We start from the raw sequence: 24,868 nt of genomic DNA, 5'->3' as shown, positions 1-24,868 counted from the left end.
GGGTTCTCTCATCGACATTTTATAATACCATGTGTAGAAAAATAGTATACATTTGATTAGATTTATACCATTTCTATTCGTGGGACTATAATAAATCACATATTTCAACATTTTAGTATCTAGCCAATATAGATATTTTGTGTTAACTTGATATCCTGTAACATAAGCAAATGCTGATTCTATGAACTTCTAATAAAATATATAGGTATTTCCAATTAGATAATTTATATATATATACATATATATGCTTATATATGCATACACATATACACAAATTTGCCAATCATCACTATTCATATCTCCATCTGATCATGACTGATAATAAAAATCCAGCATCCAAAATTTAGGTCAATGTATGTTTCAATTCATTCTTCTTCCTCTCCATCCAACTGTCTTCTAAAGGATCAGTGTTTCCTAATGAATTCTCTTTAAAAGTTCCATCTGAGAACTCTGGGTCCTGAGGTATAAACAACCTCTCTCTCTGATTACTCCCAGCAATCTTGGTTTCTCTGGAAGTTTGATACGGATGACTGCTAGTATCTGAATGTTTGTTATTTCCAAAGTACACATTGAAATTTTAACCCCCTTAGTGATGGCATTAGAAAGTAAGAAGTTTAGAAAGTCATTATTAGGTCCTCAGGGTACCTTCCTCGTGAAAGGGATGAAGTGGATATATATATATATATATATATATATATATATATATATATATATATATATATATATATATATGTATGTATATATCCCTTGACATCTTCTGTCATTTCCATATGAGGAACATTGCTATTTATGAAGCAAGAAGGAGACTCTCACTTTAAACAACAAATCTGCTGTGACCTTGCAATTCCCAGATTCTAGAAATTCAAGAAATAAATTGCTTTTTTCTGAGCCATTGAGTTCATGGGATTTTTACATTGGCAGCTTAAACATACTAAAAATAATTTTCAATATTGATCAGGCAAGGTTGTTGTTCTTTTCTTCCCAATAGAGCTGGAGGCCAAGTGGCACGACATGATCTTAGTTAGGACTCTCTGAATGCAAAGCTGGTTGGCATGGCTTTCTCTGCTGTGTTCATTAACTTGACCTTGCCCTTCCTACAGCCTTTGGAGTTCCTCCAAACTACATTATCAATTATTAGAATTAACAGAAATATTTCTTACAGGTCATAGCTGTTTAGTTGAATACATATAGCCCACACAATCCTTTTCAGTTGGCACTTGAAATTTGAAAATGGTATATTTAGCATAATAATTCATAGCAGTAAATTTATTGATGATTATTTTTCTTTTCAAATATAATTCTATTTGATACTAAATGAATATTTCTATCAAATAGTCACATTGAAAGCTATATATTTCATTATAGAATATATTTGTTTCCCTCATACTTTTTTCCTTGAATTTCACTTTATAAACATGATTTGTCTTCTTTTTGTACTAGTCTTTCATTGTGTATCTTTGTACTTTTTTATACTTTCTATACCTAAATGCCAATGGTAAACAGTATGCTTGTTAATAAAGTATCACACATTCAGTCACAATTCTGGAGGAACTTACAGACTGACAGTACAGAGAGAGATTTTAGAAATAATGTCCCTTCCTTGCAAACTCTCTTAATTATAGTACCCTTTGATGTATTTGTTACATAAATAATATTATTCATCTATCCATTTGTTTGTTGAATAACTGGTATTTTAAGTATCCCTCTATTGTTAATGATGCAGGATGGGAAAATTACAGAAACCAATGCTTTCAGGGAGCTTAAACTCCTAATAACATTATGATGGTTTGGAAAAAAAAAACTGGTCTCCAAAGGGACTGGCACTACTAGGAGGTACTTGTTAGATTAGGTGTGGAGGAAGTGTGTCACTGTGGAGGTGGGCTTTGAAGTCTCATATATGCTCAAGAAACAACCCAATGACTAAGCTTACTTCCTGTTGCCTTTGGATCAAGATGTAAGAACTCTCTGCTCCAGCACCATGTCTGCTGGCATGCTGCTTTGCTGCCCACTATGAAGATAATGGACTAAATGTCTGAACTCTCAGTTAAAGTTGGTACCAGGAATGGGGAATTGTTGTCAAAGGCCTGATCATGCTTTTGTTGGGAGGAATTTGGATATAGGGAGCTTGGGTTAGGAGAGCAGTGGAAGCACCGCCTAATGGTCCATACCAGTAGGAGCATGGAAGACAGTGGTGCTAAGAGTGATCTGAACCGTGGAGGGCTGGCTCAAGATATTTCAGAGGAAGAGTTTTAGTATGCTGCCTAGAAATTGTTCTTTTGATATTTTGGTGAAGAATGTGCCTGCCTTTTCCCTTGTCTGAAAGTTTGCTTGAGGCTATAGTGAAGAGTTTTGGATTAACTCCCTTGACAGAGGAAATCTCAAACCAGCCTTGTACAGACTCTGCCCTGTGGTTACTAGTGTTCATATTTATGAAGATTTATAATAAAAAGAGCAATTTGAGGATAAAAGGAAGTAGAATGGAGCTAAGTTCTGGGTTCAAGGGATAAACAGATAAAGAAGTTAAACAAAGGGTGTGGTGACCTCAGGGCAGGATCCTATCTAAGTTTCTAACTTAGAAAGGCCAGCCTGGTGTACATAACAAACACTAGAACATTCCGGCTCAGGCAGTAAAGGAGATCAGGAAAAACAAACAAGCTGGTGAAAATGTAATTGAAAATTCTCTGAGCCGGAATGTTCTAGTGTCTACAGAACTTGGTCTACAGAGCAAGTTTAAGGATAACCAAGCAGAGGCAGTGGAAGAAACAAAGCTGATAAAGATGTACTTGAATGAGGTAGCCATGTTCCAGCCCCAATAAGGAGCAGAATTTGGCATCTTTGACCATATGGTTCTGGCTTTAGAGTTAAAGATAGAAGAAAGGGCTATGAAATTTGCCTCCATGTCTAAGGAAGGCTGCTAAGGCTACGCATGTGTCAGGAGTGGAAGCATAGAGAGGCCATCGTGTGAAACTGTGAAGGCAAAGCCTGGATTGTCTTGGAGATCCCAAGATGTTAGAGATGCCAGAGATGTAGGATACCTGCCACGGAAAACTGCTAAATGGATGGAAACCAGCCCATGAGAAAGAAGGGTCTTGCAGTCAACAAAGTTGAAAGGAGATGGAGATCTGCAGAGTGTTTTGAGATCAGACATGGAAATACATAGCTTAAAATTTGCCCAACTGGTTTTTGGTCTTGCTTTGGTTCAGTATTTCCTCACTATGCTCCCTTCCCTATATTTTTAAATGGGAATATATATCTCATTTCATTATAAGTGGATGTATGTGATCTGTTTTTTTTATTTTGGTTTTATAAGAGATTATGGTTAAGAGAATGCATGAATCTTAGAAGAGACTTTGAACTTTAAACTTTGAAATAATTTTGAGATTGTTAAATGAGACTGTGGACACTTTTGAAGTTCTACTAAATGCATTTTTGTATTATGATATGGCCTTTGGGTACCAGGTAGTGGAATGTAGTGGTTTCAAAGAAAATGGCCCCCAAAGGGACTGGCCCTATTAGTAAGTGAGGACTTGTTGGATTAGTGAGGTTTATTGGAGAAAGTATGTCACTATGGAGGTGCATGTTGAGGTCTCATATATGCCCAAGATACTGCCCAGGATCTGAGCTTACTTTCACCTTTGGATCAAAATGTAAGGACTCTCTACTCCAGTACCATGTCTGCCCTCACACCACCATGTCCTGCCATTTTGGTAATCAACTGAACCTCTGAACTGTAAGCAGGATACCTCAATTAAATGTTTTCCTTTATAAGAGTTTCTTTGGTTATGGTGTCTCTTCATAGCAAAAGAAACCCTAAAAAAGCCTGGGATATGTAGATAATTAATAATAAACAAATGAATATAATAATTAACCTAGAAAGCAGAAGTAATAAAATTAACATTCAGGGGGTTACTGATATGGGAGACTTTTACATCAATCAAGTCAGAGAAGATGTCTTTGAACATATAATAGTAGAGTTGACACTTGACAGCAGGAAAGACTGCTTCTACAAGAAGAAATTATAATAAACATGCCAAGGAGAAGAAGCAGTTTATTAAAATGTTTTGAAATAAAAACAAGATTGACACATTTTTATTAAATTTTTTCCATGCAATGTATTTTGGTCTAGGGTGACACATTTTAAAAGCAGAAAATCTAGGGTAATCAGAACAGCGGAAAAAAGGAGGCAAGTACACTAGGAAGGACCTCAGCTTCTGCCTTTTCTGAAACCTGCTGCTTATGCACCCGGGTTCATAGGCAGATTTAAAGAACTGAAATTATGTGATAAACTTTTCAATGGTCAGTGACATCTGTGTGCGATTACACACACACACACACACACACACACACACACACACAATAATAAAGAGAAAAGAAATAATATAGAGAGAAAAGTAAAGATAAGAACCTGACTTAGGAAAGAAATCATCTAATACTAATAATAATGCTAGAAGATATATGTCAGGCAGCAAACAGTTTTGTTTCCTATACATTTTCTCATTCAATTCTATAAGTTTAATGCAATCATTAAAAGAATTATTATCCCTGCTCTAGACACTAATATGAAGAAACTAAAGCTACCTAAATGACTTGAGATCATATCTCTAAGACCTGACAGATCTGATCTTTCCACAGGTGAGTGACCTGAACTGTTAGGAATGTCCTCATTTGCTTTCTGTTCTCATCCATGTTACCTTGTTGCCAATTACTCAAATAATGCCATTGAGATGTCTTCTACATTTATATTTTTCATTTATTTTCAGTATTCATTTAGGTATCCTGCTTCTTTGTTGGTTTCTTCTAAATGCAGAAGACTTATCTAAGCATGATTTACATTTTGTGACTATTTTGGTGTTTTAATTATTCACCGAGAGAAAAGAGGCTCAAGTATATTATCTTTAATTAGAGTAGATGAGTACTAATTCTTCCAAATCTATGTGATATGTAATAAAGAACTTGGTATAATCTATGAGGGGAAGACATAGGTAAATTCTGGAGTCTGCATCACAAACAGAAAATCAAAAAAATAGGAAACTCTAGTCTCTGAAGGCTCAGTTTGGAGCTTGTTTCAGTTAGCAATTAAAACCAGACACAGTGTCTATGTATGTGTGGGCATGTATGAAAAATGGGGACAAGTAATTCTGTATTTCTCTTTCAAGAACAAAATGCAACATTATAAGAAAAGCAAAAATTAGCATCCTTCTTGGCATATCCCAAAAATGATCCCATTTATATGAAAGAACTGCAAATATCCAAGATGTGCAGAACATTAGATTGGCAAGACCGGTCCTGGACTCTGCCATGTGACTGGGAATGGCTCTTATTTGGCGTCTTTCCTGAAATACTTGCCCCTTTTTATTCAATGGTTTTTCAGTGTCTTCAAGAAATCATCTGTGGAAACAAGAAATCCAGTTCTAAAAGGAACTGTGGCCTGGTTCAGTAGCTACATGGTGAAAAAGACAGCATGGTGGTCTTTGTTTTGCAGGCTTCTAAGTTTGGATAAACATGATTGTCAAATACACTTGGTATATAACTATACCCTATGAATGCCTATACAATATATTTCAAGGACAGTGTATCCTCTTTTGCATACCTATTCAGAGACATATCTTAAAACTAAAATGCTGTTATAACAAGTATTATGGGACAGGAAAATATTTATGATATGGTACCTTTGTCTCCAATTTTAGAGTAAATAAAACTCCAGTATTAGACCTTAACATAAATAATCTAAATAAAATTATTTTAAAATGCTGGATAATAAGAAAATTGTCATGATGTCCTTTTAGCCTATAAAATGCCATAGTTTTATAACAATAGCTGTAAAGAAAAAAATCAAGTAGAATTTGATGTAAAATTATCAAGAAGGTAGGTAAAAATAATACAAAGAATCAACGCAGAGATTTAGGGAAATTGATGAGTAAATTAGGAAGACTTTATAAGGCATAATAAAGAAAACATCAAAAATTAGCTGTAGGAAAAACTTGGATTATACCTAACATTGAAAATATTTGTTTATTTATTTTTGATCATTTCTTTTTTGATATAGTAATATAATACATTATTTCTCCCTTTCCTTTCATCCTTCCAAACCCTACCATAAATTCTTTGGTTCTCTTTCAAACTCGCGGTCTCTTTTTTATTGTTATTGCATGCGTTTATGTATATACATATATTCCTAAATATAGCCTGTCAAATTTCTATAATATTACTTGCATATATATTTTCATGCTGACCATTTGGTATTGAACAACAAATTGGTGTGCTCTTCTCAGAGGAAGACAACTTCTCCCACTCTCAACATTCCTTGACTGCCTGGAGCTCTTTGTGTAGAGTAGAGGCCCCCTGTCTTCTTTTGCATGTCTATCATTGTTGACCTTATTCAGCTCCCAGTTCCATATTCATGTTGGTACAACTTTATATGTGAAGCTTCTGACACTAATAGGAGAGACAGTGTCACAACAAACTCTCTGATCCTGGGCAGGGGTGGAAGTGTTTCTCTTTTGTGAAAATTTAACATGGAGAACTTTAAGACTAAACATGTATTTTGTGCAGCCATTTAATCAGGCATGCTTTGGGAAGGAGTTGGCATGTTGTGGGAGATGGGAAAATGCCAAGGTCTTCAAAAAGTATGTTGGATACAACCCAAGAAGTTACCGGTGATAAATAGACCTCACTAACATAAACTCTATTAATATAAAGAATAGTGAATACTGTCCTTTATATTATTGGATGCTATAAGCATAACTGAAGGGACTATATCCCAGGGGTGTTACAGCTGTCACTCTGTTTTGAAAGTAACGATGTTAGAACAAGTGAATGACTGCAAAGGTTTATTTCAATTCAGATGTTACTTTCCTGTCATGTTTAATTTCCTTTAATTTTATTGCTTTTCCTGATCCTATTCCTTTAGTCATAAAAAGTTCATTTACTTTCTTTGTTTTTTATTATCTATATCAGATGAAAAAGTCTGTCTCTACAATAGTGTCTATCATTGCTATTTACTGCAGGAAAAATTTATGATGAGGGAAACACAAAGAGAGAAAATCGAATGCTGTCTCAGGATATCATCTCATTAAACTTTTGTATCAAAACTTTCAGGCCAATAGGACAACTGTGTTTTATTATCAAAATAAAATATGCTTATTGTAAAAACAAAAATAAGAATATTCAGAAGAAATAATTGACCAAAACCAAGTAATATTTTTTCACCTTTGTTTTTCTAAAATGAAATTAGATTAGATGTCGTATTCTAGAATACTGGATAGGATATCTATCATAAAAATGAGGATCACTGTTTTAAAATATTAAAACATTGTTTTAATAGACATTGTTTTCTTCCTCCTCACCCCGTCCCCAAAGGTGTAGTTGTCATCAGGTCTGGTTCTTCAAGGAGGCTCAGCCATCACCCTGTCCCTTCTGTTTTTGTCATAAGAATATACGTTGTCCTGTTAACCACTAAATGAGGCAGCCACTTTCAAAGGAGCTCGTATGTTCGCGTCCCTTCACAGTATTCTTCATTTTCAGCTAAAATGCTGCAGTACAAGCTCTGCATGCCCAGAAGCATTTGCCTTTCACTTTAATCTCCATGACATTGCACTGAGCATGCTCAGGAATGCCCGTGTACAGCTCCCTAATTAAACCCCTGTGCTTTCATTGTTTTAAACGAGTGTTGCATTGGAAATGACTTCTGTCTTCTCCCTACCTGTTGAAAGCAATAAACTAGTCTCCATGCTTCTATGCATCAACTGAGCTTACTTTGGCTTTGCCCTCACCAAAGTCTGAACCTCCAGCATCCAATTAGAATTCCAAGACACAGGTTGTGCTTAGGGATAGAGAAAAATGGATAGTACTATGGGCACTGAGTTTGGAAGCAATTCATTAGCTCTCTAGCCTAGATGGCTAGTCTGCTAGGACTTCAGACACAGCCAGATGCTTCTGAATAGCACATCTTCTTTAGGAAATGTGTATGAAAAAAATAGCTGAAAGATGGGGCAGGATTCTGATATTATTTGATTACTGGTCAAATATTCTATAGAAACCTGTTATTCCACTATCCTGCTTTCAACAGCTTGCTTGACCCAGAAATAATTACAGGGCCACTTGTTCAAAAGTCTTTTTTCCATAATAAGAATTTTGATAGACTTTGCTTCTTTTCTTGTTAACGTGATCATCCAAAGTATAGAATACAGAAATAATCATTTATGACTTGTGAATCATTTTCCACAATATTGACTATACCATATAGCATTATTTTAAATGGTTTTATGTCTGTATATAACTATTATACACAGGTGTAGTAGGCATTGCTGGTCCCACCCAGCATATTAGCTGTTCTTTCTCCTTTTCTTTGTGATATAATCCTGACCTGTGGTATTACATATCCCCTTGGACATATTTCACATGTGTTCTGATTTTGTCATGTAACGTGGATCAGTGACTGAAACTTTGTGGCCAAGAGAAGTAAGACTGAGATAATGCCATCAGATGCAGATGGCAGAGAAGGAAGACAAAAAGAGACTCACTCCTCTAAAAGATCAAAAAGATGCTGAGCTAACCCATGCACAAATACTCTGAAGATGCACCAGAATGTGCTGCGTGGTTCAAGCCAAATCCAACCCTCAGTGTTTCTAAACGTTTGCTCCTAGCAGTAGAACTCTGGTGAGTATTTATAAAGCCAAGTCTCAAGTCTGGAATCTGAAAGATGTTCTCATTAATTCACAGACAACGTGAATTGAAAACATTAAGGCTTTTTGACAAACTGCCTCCAACTAGGATACTACAAATTTATCATCAAAAATAAAAATAATAGAAACTCTTAAAAATAAAGTTGTATTTGTAGTTATTTGCCTTAAAAGCCTGCACCTCTGTTGTTTCTTAGAAAGCTCACTGTCTTGTCACTTTTTCTGAGGAAGTGTGGACAAGTGTTTGCTACTTCAGTTAGGGCACAGCAAGAGACAAAATAAGAGACTCTATCTGAGTCTGGATGAGTTAACCAATGGGTTTATTGGAGTTATGTGTATGAATGACATAAAGCAAATGTGTCAAATCAGAGCCCCACCCAACATGAACGATGACCTCACGAACCTACCAATGAATTCCTACCTTCAGTTAACTTCATGTTTCTTATGTACTTGAGCACCGCAAAGACTCCATCTATGTAGGGGTTAGAATCAAAGGGAAGAATCTAGTGACCCATCCTCCCTCTTACTAGGGAGTGTCAACAGGCTAGCACACTGAGTGAATTCAATGACAGGAAAATAAACACCCACTGTGAACAGCAACAGAGCTCACGTTCACACTATAGCCTCCATGTTTAAGTCTGTTAACTCAGATGTGAAAAGAAGTTGAAAGGAGAGAGAACTCTTATTGCATGCAGTTTTTATTTGTTGACATCTATTGGTGGTTCTGTTTTACACATCAACTTTTCAGTGATCACCACATCTGTTTCTACTTGTTGGTCCAGACACTTGGATACTTGAACAGTAAGTTCCAGTAGCATGAAGCATCATTTTCCTTATATTCAGTTTCTTTGGGGTTAATTTACAGCAGGAACATATGATATTTCCAAGTGTCTATTATAAGCTGAGATTCCCAAAGAAAAGAAGCCACACACGGCAAAGGCCCTACAACACCAATTGACTGGTTAGGACTTCCTGATCATGGAAAGGTGAAACATTTCACATTCAAAGCAAAAATTTTTAGAACTAACTTTAATGCCCTGAGTAGTCATTTATGTCCATGTTTGTGTCTAACTTAGCATACTTTCAACTGTCTGGCAAAACCTTTGGAACTCAGCACACCACTAGCTTCCCTCAACCCAAGAGCTCATGATGTTATCTGGTCAGACCTGGAACTGATAGTAATCCCCTGCTTCCCTGCAACCCTGCTCCTGCCCATCAATGTGCTAGCCAACTGCCATGATGACAGCGTCCATTGTATGCCTACAATAGTTCATAAAACCAATTTCACCACATGGTGTAACATGTTATTTAGGGCAACTATAATCCAAATCCCATGGCCATGGTCATTCCTACTGGGCTCAGAGTAAATTCAGGCCTTCTGAAGTGAAACATGTGTTTTGTATCATCGCTCGCTGTCCATACTAACAACAAAGCCAAGTTCCCGTCTGCCAATCATGAGCACCTGAATTAATAAAGGGGTCCCACTTCTTGCTGTACATGAATTCTGTATATATTCTACATAGAAAGTGATGGTAAGGAACGAAGAAGGCCCAGAACCTAGGACAGGTATCACAAACACATGATTTCTCTTAGCCGTCACATTTATTGGCACAGATGTAAAGACATGGGGAAGTTACTATATAATAACATACACACCAAATAATAAAAACAGGAGTCCAGTAAAGCCAAGAAAAGGTATTCTTTATTTATAATCACTTATCTTGACTGATTGAAAGTGCTGTTGGCAAAAGAAACATATTAAAGCCCTACTAAGGGCATCGAGGTGTGTCAACCTGGGCTGCGACTTTGAGATGTTTACCAATGGGCTGAGTGAATGCTATAAGCACACGAGAAAGGTAAACTGCGACTCCCACATAAAAATAAGGTTGCTTATAGACTGAAATAATTTATTGCAAATCAGGGAACTTCCAGAATGTAGAAGAGAGGCATTGACAAGGTCCTTCAGAGAGAGCACAGCCTCAACGGCCGCTTGAGCTTAGACAATGCATTCCTATTGTTTCCAAACACCCAGGTGAGGTCTTTGTCACAGGTGCCCTAGGAACTGCTACAACTGTGTCTTCCACCACACTCCTCGCCATCTGACAGTGACCTTATCTGTTGGTTAACACATATTCTGTCTCCTGCAGATTTCACCTCCTGAGAGCAGAAACTACATAGTGCTATTTTAGGTTCCTTGGTTTGCAATGCACTCATAACTGGATGATCTACAAAACTCATCCTTGTGATGTTTAAAGAAAGACATGGAATCGAAATGTCAATAATTTATAGACTTACAAAACAAATACTAACGATTTTGATGTTCATGATCTGCTGCAAATGCTGGGGACACTGGAGAACTGGATAACACTGTCCTTCTTCTTATTGAGTTTGTATTCTGTAACACAGAAAGATTAATACAGAGGCATAAGCAAGGTAAAGAATATAATACAGGGTAGTGTTGTAGATGATGGGATTGTGTATCAGGCTTGCATGTATTGGCCAAACAAGGTCAGGAATAAACTGGGTGAGTATGCACAGCAAGGAAGTATAACATCAAATGAACGAGGCGGGGGTAGACAAATGAAACTGGGATGGACCTGTGCTTCATTTCAAGAAACATTTGTAACCCACCATCAGGATTCGAACTATATTTTTAAGAACAGTGAAAACACAGCAGATGGTTCTGGATTGCTTTTGAAAGAAATCACTTCTGTGTGATGAACGAACTGTGCTGGGAGAGGCAGAAGTTAATTGGGACCTGCTGGAGGAGCTTCATCCAGGGTGGTAAGAGAAGTCGGGAGTACATGAGAAGGTCAAGTGCTGATTGGGATACAAAAGTGCTAAAACATCAGACACCAGTACCAATTCTTGGGTTTTTCCATGACCTCTGACAAATACCAACTTGTTTATTGGTGGCTATTCTTCAATGGCTCACAAAATATTCTGAGTTTTGGGCTGGGTGACCTTGTGGCTCTCATTTACCCAGACAGTACACAGTACTCTTGTTTAGAGTGGAGCTGATGCCATGATGTGGGACAGTCAATACCAGGACCTGAGCTCACATGGTAAATGGGTGAACTCTGGCTTTCATGGAGCTTCATCCATACTGGGTATTACATATGGATTTCAAACATTATAGAACAACACTGTAACTAGGTTCAATCACCTTTCCCTAATTGCCCTTTTGCTTTAGAATTAAAGACTTCACACTTGGTACAAATTAATCCTCACTCTACCAAACAATCCTTGTGAAGTCACATTGCCTTTCTCTGATAAAGCAAGCCACTGAGGGTAATGCTATGGGCACAGAGCGCGGTGGCACAAGCAGAGCTGTAACTTGGGTCTGTTTTGCCTTTCATTTTAAATTTCTTTTTCTTTGGCTTGTAAAGAGCTTTATCAAATAATAGAGCCTATGAGAATAATTAAAAAATATAGAATACAGAAGTATTTTTGCATTTTAATTTGAAATGTATTTTTTCTGTGCAATATGTTTTATATGTGAACATACTCTCTCTATATATATATATACACACATACATACATACACACATATATATACACACATAAAAAGTACATGTGAAAATATAAGCATTTGTTAAAATTTTATACCGCAAATCCATATACCCCCATGAGAACAGGTTTTTCATTCAAGGTAGAAACAAAGTATCTTGGTGATGTTCTCTAGCCACAGGTAGCTTTGATGACTTCAAAGCTAGGTGTGCTTACAATGCATACTTTCTATAGGCCTATTAGAGAAGCAGTTTCTTTACACACAAAAGACAAAATTCTCTTTTTAAACACTAAGTGGGCTGCCATTTTTATTGCTTGCTCTTCGTTCCCACTCACTGGGTGCTGAGAGAAATAAATCAAAGTGACAGAGAGCTGGAATGGAAATCAGGGTCGGCCAGCATTTTCACTGATAGAAGAGTTTCTCAAAAAGATGAAAAACGGAAGAAAAAAATGAAAGTCATTCTTATTGCTAATGAAATGTTTCCTTCCTGTCATGCAGTGTGTGGCTAGAAGAAAAACGACTTGGACTTAACCGGAAACTCAGACCACAGAACATTTTCGACCAGGTAATTAGGCTGGTATGAGATGTCACACGTCGGGCTTGTTACAAAGGACTGCCTCTGAGATGCAGGCTCGGGATTAAAGGGGGCCTGAATGGCCGGGGCTCCACTTACAGTGCTGAGTCAATGACAGTGTTCATGGGGACACTCCTGCACCTGCTGGAAATGCTGGTTCACCCCACCCCATAGATCAGATTTTGAAAACAAGGTTAAAAGATGGTGGCTGTGGGCAAATGAAGCCACTCTCTGTTGAGCATCTGCCATGGGGGCAAAGGGAACCTGTTCTTGGAACTTTGGTAGTCAGCTGAGAGTTGCTTCCTCTGAAGTTAGACCTGAAAATTTTCCTGTTAATCCTATGCTTTTATGCACACACCGCACACACACACACACACACACACACACACACACACACACAGAGAGAGAGAGAGAGAGAGAGCGAGAGAGAGCGAGAGAGAGAGAGAGAGAGAGAGAGAGAGAGAGAGAGAGAGAGAAGGAGGTGGAGGGAGGGAGAGAGAGAGAGAAAGAGATTTTTAAATTAAAAGAACATTATGCTTATAAAGAGATGTGATATTTTCTTTTACGGCAACATGCATTTGAAAAGAACTTCACATATAAGAACACTGTGGGCTGCCCTAACTGGGTTTTAATCCAGCATCTGGCATTTCTATAGGCCTGTGGATAGATTGTTGTTACTACCTACATGACTTGCTGCAATTGCTCAGGGTTAGAAAACAAATCTCTCCATCAATAGCATTTTGACATTTCTAAAATCATATAAAATCATATAAAATAGCTAGATACATACATATAGATATACATACATACATGCATGCATACATAGTTAGGTTTAGAATATATATATATGTGTGTGTGTATGTATATCAAATTGCTACTTTTGTAAGATAAGTTATCTACTACTACATGGTAATTTAATGATAAATAAAAATGTTCTTCAGGTAGACAAGATTGCCAGGCAAACTTGGGTGCACAGGGGGTGGAGGGGTGGAAGTAAGGGGAGAGGGCTAGAGAGAAGAGAGAGGGAGAGGATTGGGGATAGCTTGGGGAAATGGAATGGGGGGAGGGAGGAAGGATGGTTATGGGAGCAGGGAGGTATACATCTCAACAAAGGGAGCCATTTTAGGGTTTGCATGAGACTTGATTCTGGAGGGGTTCCCAGGCCCAAGGAGAGGTCCCCAGATTGTTCCCTGGGTAGCAGAGGAGAGGGTGCCTGAACTGGCCTTGGTCCATAACCATACTGATGAATATTTTGCATATCACCATAGAACCTTCATCTGGCGATGGATGGAGATAGAGACAGAGACCCACATTGGAACACTGAACTTACCTCCCTAGGCCCAAATGAGAAGCAGAGGGAGGGAGAACGTGAGCAAGGAAGGCAGGATCAGAGGGAACCCTCATCCGACGATGGATGGAGATAGAGACGGAGACCCACATTGGAGCACTGGACTGAGCCTCCAAGGTCCAAATGAGGAGCAGAAGGAGGGAGAACATCAAAAAGGATGTCAGGACCACGAGGAGTGCGTTCACCCACTGATACATGGGACTGATCTAATGAGAGCTCACCAAGGCCAACTGGACTGGGACTGAACGAGCATGTGATCAAACCGGATTCTCTGAATGTGGCTGACATGGGGGCTGACTGAGAAGCCATTGACAATGGCACTGGGTCTTGTTTCGTCTGCATGGACTGGCTTTTTGGGATCCTAGTCTGTTTGGATGCTCACCTTCCTAGACCTGGAGGGAGGGGGGAGGACCTTGAACTTCCCACAGGGCAGGAAACCCTGACTGCTCTTAGGACTGGAGAGGGAGGAGGAGAGGGAGTGGGGGGAATGGGAGGGTATTGGGAGAAGGGGAGAAAGTGGAAATTTTTATAAATAAATAAATAAGTAAATTAAAAAATTGTTCTGCAGTTAAAGGATCTGAGTATTTGAATGTGAGAACAGACATGCATCCCTAAAAACACAAGTCACAAAGATAGCTACTTGGTTAAAGTATACTATAGGCCCAAAAGACACATATGGTCCAGCTTTGGAAACAAGGAAAGCATTTCAAAGAAGCAGAGTAGAACCAGCATCCAGAACTAGATACAGGAAAGATACTGGGAGATCAAGTAAATGGTTCATAAGATGGAAGGAAGCAGGTTCAGAGGCCACATGATTTGGGAGAATGACAGTAATATTATCGTTTGGGGAAGATAACTTTAGCAAGAGTTAAAAATTGAATATTTTCAAGTAGGGTAAATAACGTAAAATTAATTTCATCTGGAAAGATTAGCAATGCTTGGCAGTAAAAAAAAAAATGTGATTACAATGAAGCCTTAGGAAGATAATGCTGTGGCTTTTCTGGGGACAGAGTTATACCAGATCGAAGGTTATAACAGCTGTACAACATAACATTTTAACTGACAACACGCAGACTGAGGTGAGACTGTGTATTTGTGGCAGTAGCAGCGGAAACGGGGGCATCACTGTTGATGGTTAGCAGTTCTGTCTCAGGAGGGCACATGACAATGACTGGCTGATTGTTACAGATGCAAAACAAACAGTACTGGCGGTGGTGATCTTTGTACCCGGTACATTAAGTTTATGAGTTTGGATTTTAAGTGTGGATGGAGGTACCATAAAAGAAACTAGAGTCATCACTAGAGAGAGAACCTGGGAAAACACTGTACTTAAGGTTGGTTTTCATTGAAGAACCATCAAGGAAGCATGTCTAGAAGCCAGAACATCAGACAGCAGCAACCTGGTCAACAGTGGTCCAGGCTGGGGACTGCAGTCCAGGGAGATTACAAAACTCATATGGCCCCAAGTAGATTTACATAATTGTGCTAGTAAAACCCAAACAGCAGTGAGTTATGGAGGAAAAAAACTCAAGAAAGGAAAGTAAATGAACAGATACAGTTTTTGATAACATTGGGCCTTTAATATAATAGAGAATCAAGTAGGAATTCAATCAAATGGGATAATTTTCCATAGTAGGAACCTGTAAGTCAGGAAACCTGGTTAAACAGAGAATAGAGATGTGAGACACAGGATGAAGGATAAAAACCAACACGTCGATGGCTAGCCCGGTTTGCCTTGGCAAAGCAAGGAGGGTGTTCAAACCTGCCAATTTTGAGATGGGTAATCAAAAAGCACAGAAAATGGGCCTGCCCCAGCCCCCAAGGGGCCAGGGCACTGGATGCCACTATGACGAACAAATATATAACAGAGAGAGGGGAGAGATACAGTGTATTGGGGACAGGTGGGGGGAAGAAAAGCCGAGTGGGTGTCAGATAGGAGAAGCCTGCACTGGCACCTGAATCCATGTTAATATCTGGGGGCTGTGCAGCCACCAGGGAAGATAATGGTCTAAGTGGTCTATGCTGCCACCTGAGGCCGTGGTGGTATCCATGCCCAGGCTGCTGGCAAAGGCCCTGTCTGTGTCCACTATCTTGCCACAGCTAGGGTCTATGTTGATGTCTGTGGCCCGGGGTGCCACCAAAGACCAAGTGGATGTCTGTGGTCTGGACTCCCTACTGAAGTCATACTGAGGTCTGAGCACTGAGCATAGCTGGCTCCACCCCTTCCTGACCCTCAGAACAAGCAGTGACTTGGGTGCAAAATAGCTGATCCCTCACCTTGTCGTGTGGTTGCAGGTTAGCTACCCCAGAGCATGAACATGGGAGAGCTGGCCCTGCTCCCTTCCTGGGCAGTATAGGAGAGCTGGCCCTGATTGTGTGAGCTTGAGAGAACTGGTCCTGCTCCTTGCCAGCTGCCACAGTCAAGAGAGCTCACTCCACACTACACCTGGGCAAAGCTGGCCCTGGTGGCACTGGAACAGGTAGGGTGACCAACTCAGCTACCACCCCAGCTCAGATCCAGGACTTGTCCCACTCCAATATCTACATATCCATGAGCTTCTACAGTGCATAAAGGGGTCATTCCTGCAGAACCAAAGCTGTAGGATCTCCATGACAGAGGGTGATGGCAGGATATCTGAGAGGAGTCCAGTGAGGATCCAGTTTTGATAGTGTAGCAGAAGCCAAGGGTCTTGAACCAGTCCAATGACTCATTGCAATGAACATTTTCCAGCAAAGTTAGTTTGTGCAAATGGATATACTGTGTGACACATGGTTACACACTGCAGCATCCATGGTGAGATTTTTTTTTCTTTTTGGAGGGAGGTTGCAAGGGCAAAGGGCAGATTTGGGGGGACAGGAAAATGAGTGGGATTGGGGTGCATGATGTGAAATTCACAAGGAATCAATTAAAAGGCAAACAAAAAGAAAGGAAAGCAGTTTAAAGTGATGACAATTTCAAGTTTCTGACAGTCAAGAGAAGACAGGAAAGCACAGATGATGAAACAGAAGGAGACAGAGGGAAAGAGCCTCAGTAGTGGTTGGTGTCCTTCAGAATGATGCCTCCAGAAGCTGCGGCATTGATGTTGGTGGCGCATGCCTTTAATCCCAGCACTTGAGAAGCAGAGGCATGTAGATCTCTATGAGTTCGAGGTCAGCCTGGTCTACAAGAGCTGGTTCCAGGACAGGCTTCAAAGCTACAGAGAAACCCTGTCTCAAAAAAAAAAAAAAAAAAAAAACAAAAGAAGAAGGAGAAGGAGGAGAAAACAGGAGGAGAAGGAAGGAGGGGGAAGGAGGAGGAGAAGGAAGAAGGTGGAGGAGGAGGAGGAGGAGGAGGAGGAGGAGGAAGAAGAAGAAGAAGAAGAAGAAGACGACGACGACGACGACGACGACGACGACGACGACGACGACGACGACGACGACGACGCCGCAGCAGCAACAACAGCAGCAGCTGCAACTGGTGATGGGAAAGACATCATGGAGGCTGCCACCTTTATCAAACTGAATGAAGCATGAACACACAGACATACATGTTTACATGTATATTAAGGTTTTATAAAGAATTTTAGTACTTCTTTTCTTGTTCTTCAGAAAGGAGATTGTTTTTGAGAGAAAATATCTTCCAAGTACTCATATTATTGTTTTAACAAGAGTTAGTTGAACTGATGGAGATTAATGTTAACACATGAAAACAAAAACCAGCATTCCATGCATGCATGCAACAGCTTTAAAATTGTCAAAAGATTTTTACATGCTGCCTGACCTCCCCCGAGCCTGACACTGCATCCCTGCACACCACTCAGTCAGGAAGCATCCTCCTGACCTATTGCTGAAGAAGCCTTTTTGACTTGATTCCTCACTGAAGTCCTGGCCCAGAGAGCTTTTCCCTGTTCATGCATCAGAGTTTCTTTCTGTTTAGATAAAAGCTTTAAAGAATATTTCTATGGAGGATAAAAATGCATGGAAGAAATATATTTTCACTGGTAAAGTTCTTAAGATTTGAATACTGAATTTGTATGTCTAAGATCCACTTGTTAATTTACTGCTTATAAGGATTTTTTTAGATAAAATTTGGGTGTCTCTTGTGTGGTCCTGTGAACTCTGATACAATGTTCCATTACAAGAATGCTACTGTCCTCTTTTCATAGCTTCTTAAAGAGAGGGACTATGAATGACCATAAGAGAAAGGATCAGACTGAAGAAAGAACAAAGCAGGCTTTGGAGGCATTACAGAGGGGAAAAAAGAAACCCAAAGGTTGGTAGTATTAATTATTTAGTCAAAACTTGTAGTTCAGATTTTTTGGGGGGAGGGGGGGGACAGGGTCTCATTATATTACCCTAGTTGGCCTGGAATTCTGTGTATACCAGGCTGTCCTCAAACACACAGAGGCCCTCGTTCCTCTGTATCCTGAGTGCGGAGATGAAGTTCAGTTATTTTGAAAGCTTTTGATAGTAGTGGGTACTGGAGAGAACAGCAACACAGAAGCATCTAGTTGCCTGAGGCATGTTTCATGTGGGGCTCAATGTCTTTGGTCCTATATGGCTAATTGAAATTATAAAAACCAAAGCATGTAGGTGCTGAGGAGAGGAGTTTGTAGGAAATAAGCTTGTGGGGCAAACATGAGGATCAGAAGTTAAACACATCAATTTCAGTGCTCAGGAGATGGAGATCCCAGGAAAAAGCTGGCCAGTTAGGCTAGGCTAGTCAGTGAACTGTGATTCAATTGAGAGACTGCCCCAAAATATAGGGTGGAGGGAAACTGAGAATATAGGGTGGAGGGAAACTGAGGACATACAATGTCAAACCCTGGCCTTCACCTTCACACACACACACACACACACACACACACACAGAGAGAGAGAGAGAGAGAGAGAGAGAGAGAGAGAGAGAGAGAGAGAGAGAGAGAGGGAGAGAGAGAGAGAGAGAGACTCTTATGAAAATGGCTGGTGGATACTTTGACGTTAACAACTTTGAACATCTGAAGTACCATCTGCTAGAGAATAGCTGTTTTTTCGTTTTGTTTATTGTTTTGTATGGAAGACTAACTTTAAAAACTGCTCCTATGTTTTCTCTCTTGCTTTGTAGGAAAGCTGACTTGTCCTCAGTGAGGCAGCACTGAAAGCTTCTGCCTCCTCGGGCAGATGTTATGGTTACTAACCCACTGTTTCATCAATGGCTTCCTGCAGTGGAACCAATGTCAAGGGACAGATTCCGATGCTGCTCACCTGAATTTATTTTTATCAGATTATTTAGGACCTGACAAATGGTGGGGCCAAGACCATCAGCGCGTTCATCACCTACAAGGGGCCCATTTTCCACAGCTGACTCGTCCCCCATATTCTATCTGAGGCATGCAATTTAAGAATCTTGCTATATTATTTTGGAGGTTAAGCTGAGAGCTTCCTCGGGTAATTGGGGTCACCTTCGTGTGGGCAGGACTACATCTGAAGCAATTTCATTTTTTTATTCTTTTCCTTTCTCTGAAGGAGTATTCAGAGATTTGGCAAGGAAAGAATGCTCTGTTTTTAGTTGCTGTTGGTTACATGCACACCAGCTTTGAAATTTCTTTGTGCCATTCATGTCAACAAAATCATGAATATGTTCAGCATAGCTAATTTTAATCTTTTTTATACCTTTAAATGTGTTTTTAAATCGATAGAGTCCTCTAAAGGAACCCCTTACCTTGCACCACTCTCTTGGCCTCCACTTCCAGTGTCTGTGATGATGCAAAAAACTAAATACTGGCTCCTAAAGTCAACTCCTTTCCAAAGATCAAGACAGTGTAGTAAAGAGCTAGGTTTCCAAAAATTATTTTCTTTATAACTTAAAATACCAAGAGTGTTTTGCATAATTTTATCCGGCATTTTATACTTACCCTGTTTGGAAACCAATGGAAGACCTTATTTCTGAAGCATTGCTGCGGTGCTACAGAAACCAGATATTCAACTTATGGAGACTCAACATTCCAACTTGGAAAACAAATTTGATTGAAATCACGTGGGAAAACACTGGTGAGTCTTCCTCCTTGTTCTATCTCTTGTCTACCAGGGCACTATTTCTTTAAAACATAATAACTTGTCAAAAAGTGGATTTCTAACACTTTGTTCCAGAAGTGAGGAAACCACATAATGATAGAACAGAAGGGGTGAGAATAAGGTGTATTAGAGAGGAAAAGAAGGGCAAGTCCCAAAGTGAAGGAGTCTTGTGTATGCCCACTCTTGATACACATGTCTTGATATCTTCAGTCTTCCAACCTGGAGAGAGATTGCACCAAGCTTAGCAACTACAGGAATGGAGAAGATTGAGGCAATGTCTTCATAGGATATAAGGGATTGGGATGAAGGTTATGGTGATATAAGACATGGAACGAGATGCAAAGAAAATTATCATTGTTCTAGTTTGGAAAAGAAGTGTATAAAATGGCCCATCAAAGAATAGTACCTCTCCTCTGCTAAGGGACCCTCAGAACAGGGCAATCAATACTGGGCTTCCATTTAAAGTCAAGGTTACATATTTCAAACCAATCTTAGATGATTCCACACATTCCTACTATTGAGCCCAGTCAACCTTGCCGCCTCCTCAGCTCTTCTCTATTTTCTGTGTAATTTTGTATCTCATCACCTTTCTCAGTCTGAGCAGACAGAAAGCAGAAATTTCTTTGGTTATATTTCATTCTGACCAGAATACCTACCAATGTCCAAACTCACCTCTGTCACATAATCTCAAATCTAAGACTGACTCCTCCCCTGGCACTTTGCTTACACCCCCTTGTGCTCAGCAAGGTAACTGTATCCTGTCCTTTCTGGTATGGGCCATTTTAAACAGATTTATTTGTTACTTTTATGTGTATGTAAACTTTGCCTGCATTATGCATGTGCACCATGCGTTTAGTGTACCTGGTGCTATCAAGACCAAAAGAGGACACTGGATTCCTTGAAACTTGTTGGGGAATCTTTGCCAACCAATTATCTTTAAGAGGTGGGACCAAGTTAGGGTGAGGCTTTCTGGGACCTAGAGAAAAGTGGCGCATGGCCCAGGTGCTCTCTCTCTATGTGGTTCCCTCACAGCACAGCTGAGCTTGAACTTCTTGTTCCTGTTTCGTGAATTTTCCCCTTATAATAAATAAAAATTCAATTGTTTTATCTTTTAACTAGCCTGTTTATTTCCCGAATCGAGCTAACTTCTACCGAAACTGAGTTACAGATAGTCATATCGGGTACCAATCTCAGGGCCTCTGTTAAAAGAGCAAATGATCTTAATTGCTGATCATCTCTCCAGTCCTTAGTACCAATCTTTTTCCAGCTTATTCAAAATGTTTTCAGGGGCTGGAGAGCTGATTCATCAGTTAAGAGCATTTATTGATCTTTCGGGGGACCCAGGTTCAGTTTCCAGCATATGATGATAGTTCACAGAAATGGTTGTACTTATTATCCGTCTGTCCTTTATTTTAATGTACTTATTTTCTACTCACCCTGTTTACTTGTCAATATGTCCTTCTGACAACCCTTCAAAACAGTCCTTTTTAACATTTCTGATGATCCCCATAGCTCTTCAAGGCAAATTTTACAAATTTCACCAAATGAAATCAGTTTGGCTCTCTTCTATGCTCCCTGGTCCTAGCCACTCTCAGCTTTTTCTGGGACTAAAAAGAAAGAGAGAGAGAGAGAGAGAGAGAGAGAGAGAGAGAGAGAGAGAGAGAGAGAGAAGAGAGGGAAGGAAGGAAGGAAGGAAGGAAGGAAGGAAGGAAGGAAGGAAGGAAGGAAAGAGGGGAGGGGGAAAAGGAGGGGAAGGGAAGGGACAGGAGTGGAGGGAAGTACCTCTTGGGAAGAGAAAGCCAGGCAGAACATCTTTACCTCTGTAGCATGACCTTCAGGTGGTTGCTTATGTACTCTCTGGTGGCAGTCATAAGCAGAGTGCATAGCCATGAAGCAGAGGTAGACATGACAGGGACCCAATCTCAGTGAACTATTTTTGCTAGTGAAGCCTCACATCTCAGATGCAACCTCCCCAATTAGCACCACCATCTGGGCTCCAGGTCTCCAAACTCAGGACCTGACACAGACCCTTCACTGCATTCTTTCTTCAACTCCACTCTCCACGCCCACTCTGCCAAGTGTGGGGTCTCTTTTAAGTATACCTAGAGTTCAAGATTGGTGATGCCATGCCTTTTAAGTTTCTTCTGGTAACTGACTTCTCCAGGATCAAATTGGGACATATACACGTTAGAAAAAATATGCACCTGTATATTTTATGTGAATTTTGTATTTATCTATAAATCTATACATATAGTTCTTTAGATTGCTCCAGTGTATTTCCAGTTTTTTATTTTTTTACATTGGACAGTATATCAATTTTCTGCATAACTTCTATGAGATGCTTGTAAACATTGGTAGACATCTTTAAAAATACTTCTAACTTTGGGAAACTGACTTAGGCTTCCCCAAAGACAAAGGTGCCTTGCTTATAGCTGGTCCTCAGTTTTAATGTGCTGTAATCAATGCTAACATAGGCAGCCTAGGACATTGTTTTGAACAGAAAAGAGATGCTCAAAATCACGAATTCACAAAGTGAGTGAATAAAGAACTCAGAAATTTTGCATTCTAAAAATTAGTTTCTCTCTTTTCTCTTCTTACTTCTTAAGTCCAAAAAGATAGCTCTGAACTTCTGAAAGCTTGTTAATGTATTATTCATGAAAGAAGACCTAGTATGATGCCGACAGGTGCTCTTCCTTACATCTGAGAGACAGGGTTCTGAATATAAACCTTGTCAACAAACTCAAGATAATGACTCTTTAGGCGTTTGGAATTTCCATTTTCTTGTGAGAGTACAAACATATCTTCCTAAAACTGCAAATCCAATAAAGCTAATACAGAAACAGTTTTCATTTAATCACAGATTCAGGAACTCGGGATGATGGCAAAACAATGTAGGAATTAAAAAGAGAGTTGTTCAAGGCAGCCATTCTTGATCATGTGATATACATGCATTGAATCAAAACAATTATAAAATTGTATACATGAATAAGATCTTTTAAACAGATTTGTGCTTTGCAAAAGCATCTCTAAAACTTTATATTTTAAGAACTGAAAAAAGAGAAATCAAGTTTTGTTCAAATTTATAAGTTTTCAAACCAATATTATTGCACTTATGTAAGTACAAGTTTTGACTTCATGGTGAAAATGTCTGCAGGAGTTAAGAAACACTTTTTTATGCCTCCTTTGCACTGCATGCATTAATGCGTCTACCATATGCAAGAGCTGACTCTCCAAATCATACAATGTAAGAGTGTTTTCATCTACCACAGTGTTGATCCCTAGGAGAGATATTTGCCTTCCCTGACAAATAGTCAACATTTTTATAAATATTGACTCTTCTTATGATGTTATTGAGTAATCTAATATATTGGATCATAGCATTTTGTCAACCAGTTAAATGTTCAAGTGTGATATTGAAAGAACAATAAAAGCTAAAACTCCCAAAATTATTACATGCTATATTTATTCTGTATCTGTCCAGCTATTTGCCCCCTCTATTGATATACAAACCACCTAAGCTTCTTCACCTGAGTCCAGAGTTTACTTCTTCACCTGAGGCTAGGGTGAAGAGATTTGTATTAAGTATGTTCTCTGCCATTGGTGCCATCACCGCACAGTACTTCCGTGTGCACATATTCATTAAACTTCTATCCTTCTCACATGTCTCCCTCCTTCAAGAAATAACTTAGGTGCAATGAGAGAGATGTTTGTGTTTATGGTGGTTTGAGTAGGTATGACTGCCATAGCCTCATGTGTTTGAATGCATGGCCTATAGGAAGTAGCACTACTACTCCTTAATGGAGTAGATGTGGGCTTGTTGGAGGAAGTGTGTGACAGTGGAGGTAGCCTTTGCACTCTAATATATGCTCAAGTGTTCCAGTGTGGGACAGTTCTGTCACTGTTGCCTATAGATCAAGATGTAGAATTCTCAACTACCTCTCCAGTACCATGTCTCCCTGCATGCTGTCTTGCTTCCTTCCATGATGACAATGGACTACTGAACCTCTGAAACTGGAAGCAAGCCCCAGTTAAATGTTTTTCTTTTAAGAGCAGCCGTGGGCATATTGTATCTTTACAGTAATAGAAACCCTCACTAAGACAGAAGTTGGCACCAGGGACTGGGGTATTGTAATAGGATGGATCATGAATTTATTTGGAGAAATATGGACCTTGGGAGTATGGATTAGAAAAGCAGTTGAATGCTTTAAATCAAGATTAATGGGCCATCCTAGTAGGAGCAAGGATGACAGTGATGCTGAGAGTGGTTTGAGTTGTGAGGCATGGCTCCAGAGGTTTCAGAGGAGAAGAATTTTAGTATGTGGCCTAGAGATCATTCTTAGGATATTCTGGTGAAGAATGTGTCTATTCTTCACCAGAATCCAAGGACTTTACCTGAGGATAAAGTGAAGAGGTTTGTATTAATTCTGTTGGCAGATAAAATCTTAAAACAACCTATTATTGACTTTGTTGTGTGGCTATAAGTGGTCACTCTTAAACAGATATATAATGAAAAGGGAATGAACAAGCAGAATAATGAAAAATATGAAATGTACAAATCAAAGAGAAAATGGGGCACCAAGAAGTAGAATGGGGTTAAATCCTGTTTTCAAAGAAGTAAACATATTAAGAAATGGAACAAAGGGAGTGGTGATCTCAAGGCAAGGTCTCATCCAGCTAATCTTCCAACTTGTGAAAGGGTCTAAAAATGTCTCAAAGCCTGG

The sequence above is a fragment of the Myodes glareolus genome, chromosome 11 (genome assembly GCF_982192425.1).
Source record: "Myodes glareolus chromosome 11, mMyoGla1.1, whole genome shotgun sequence".
Taxonomy (NCBI): Eukaryota; Metazoa; Chordata; class Mammalia; order Rodentia; family Cricetidae; genus Myodes; species Myodes glareolus.
The sequence above is the reverse complement of the archived record's forward strand: the minus strand, read 5'-3'. Positions refer to the sequence as shown.